Here is a 2500-nt window from a genome sequence, read left to right as displayed (position 1 = left end):
TTTTTAATTGCTAAATGCATTTTAAAAAAAAAATAATAAACAGACACAACATTAGCACATGCACAAACACACACACACACATACACAAACACATACACACACACTCACTCACCCCCCCAACACACCCCTCCCCCCCCCTATTCACCCCCCCACCACAAAACGCACAGGGACAGAACACAGACTACAAAAACCCTTTCTGGTTTCGGCCCGAACCCCCCCCCGACGTCGATCAAAAAAAAAAGGAGAAAGAAATCCTTTCCCCCTCGGCCGTGATAAGCTGATAACATCGCAGCCGCAGATAAATTAGATAATATCTCTTCATAAGAACCATAATTAAGCGGTTGTTGCCAGACACGACGCTCGCCCCCCAAAGTCTTCTCGACATTATGTCTCTCTTTCCACGTCTGCCTCATTTATCTTCTTTTTTTTTCTCTCCCCCTCTTCCTCTCTTTCCCCCCCTTTTTTCCCCCCCCCCCTTTCTCTCTCTCTTACCTCTCTTTCCTCCCTGCTTCCTACCCCCTCCCTCTCTCCCCCCCTTTTCTCCTGCTTCCCAGTTCCCTCTTCTCTCTCCCCCCCCCCCCTTTCTTTCATTTTTCTTACCCTTCAGCTTCTCTGTGAAACTCCCCTTTTGGGGCCCCTTTTTTTCCCCTTACATATATACCCCCCCTTTCCCCCTCAGACCACCCTACTCCCTCCCTAATGCTTTCCCTACCTCTCGCCCCCTTTGCCCCCTATTCCTGTCCACCCCTTTTCCTCCCCCATATCCTCCCCCCTTTTCCTACCCCCTCAATCCCCTATACCCCCCCCCTCCATTCCCCCCAACCCCCCTTCCTTTTCCCCCTCAACCCTTATACTCCGCCCGCCCTCTACCCAACTCCCCCCTTCCCCTGTCCTCTTTCCTTCCCCTCATTCCCTTTCTCCTCCTCTCCTTCCCCTCCTCTCCCCCTCCCCCCTTTCCCCCTTTTCCCCCCCCTCCCCCCTCCTTCCCAATCCTTTCCCCTCCCCCCCCTCCCCTTGCTTCGACAGCGACATCATAAATTAAGGGTTTTGAGCAGAGGGTTCTGTCTGTCACCATAAACATTTGCATAAGGGACCCTTATGGTGAATTCTCACTGAAACCGGGGAAAAAGCTGTCCTTCTGTTTGAGGGGTGCTTAGCCTGTATTGTATTGTATAAATGGAAATAATGAATGTTTATGAATGGGTTTATGAATAGGTGGATAGATTGATAAATTAGGGAAATAAAGTAGTAGATCTGTAGTACAAAAAAAAATAAGAATAGAATTTATGAATGGGTTTATGAATTTATGAATCGATTTATGAATAGGGGGATAGATTAAAAAATCAAGAAAGATATGTATTGTGCAAATGAAAATAATGAATAAAATTTATGAATGGATTTTTAAAGGTAATAGATTTAAATCAGGGAAAAAAGTAGGAAATGTATTTAAATGAAAATAATGAATAAGTTTATGAATAAAATATAGATAAAGGGTAGTTAAGATTATATAAAGTAGTAGATGAATAAGGGGAAAATTTTTAATGATTTATGAATAGGTGGATAGTTTTAAATAGGGATATTAGTAGATAAAAAGATTTAAATTTTTTGATAGAATTATAAATAGGGGGATAGATGAATAAATTAGGATAAATTAGTATATACATAGATGGGGAACTTTATTTAGTTTTTTAAAAAAAGGAGAGATTAATAGATTAGTGAGAAATTATATTAATATATGGGGAATAAATAGACAATAAGTAAATGTTTAAAGGAATACATAAATGGATAGATAACTGTATATACAAATATCAATACATATGTATGTATGGATGGATGTTTTTTCAAAAAGAATGTAAAATAAAGTATATAATATACACGTATACCCATATTTTGCATGTGGTTATGTGTGTATGTTTATTTTATGTGTTTTTGAAGGGAAAATGTGTGTGCTTGTATATCATTAAATGTCCCATCCACACACCCAAACACACACACACACACACACAAAACACACACCCTCTCTCTCACACACACACACACACACACACAAACACACACCACCACACACACACACATACACACACACCAACACACACACACACCACACCACACACACACACACACACACCCACACACACACACACACACACACACACACACACACACGCACATACACACACACACACACACACAACACAACACACACACACACACACACACACACGGTAAGTCACCCCCAAATTACTTAAGCAGCCAACCAACCGATTCGCAAACCTTTTAAGGGAAAAGCTCGGTGAAGAAGGGTGGGTGGGGGGGGGAGGGGGGAGGACGTAGGGGTAGTCCCAGGGAGGTGGGGGTGTGGGGGGGGGGTGGGGGGGAAAGGGGGGGAAGGGGAAGGGGAGTGGGGAGGGCCGAGGGGGGTCCCCAAAGGGAGGTGGGGGTGGGGGGATGATATTGGTTTAGGGGGGGAGGTTAAACCAGTGGGCGTCTTGGAAGTAGG

This window comes from Penaeus vannamei, chromosome 12 (genome assembly GCF_042767895.1).
Source record: "Penaeus vannamei isolate JL-2024 chromosome 12, ASM4276789v1, whole genome shotgun sequence".
Classification (NCBI taxonomy): Eukaryota; Metazoa; Arthropoda; class Malacostraca; order Decapoda; family Penaeidae; genus Penaeus; species Penaeus vannamei.
This window is presented reverse-complemented; position numbering follows the sequence as displayed.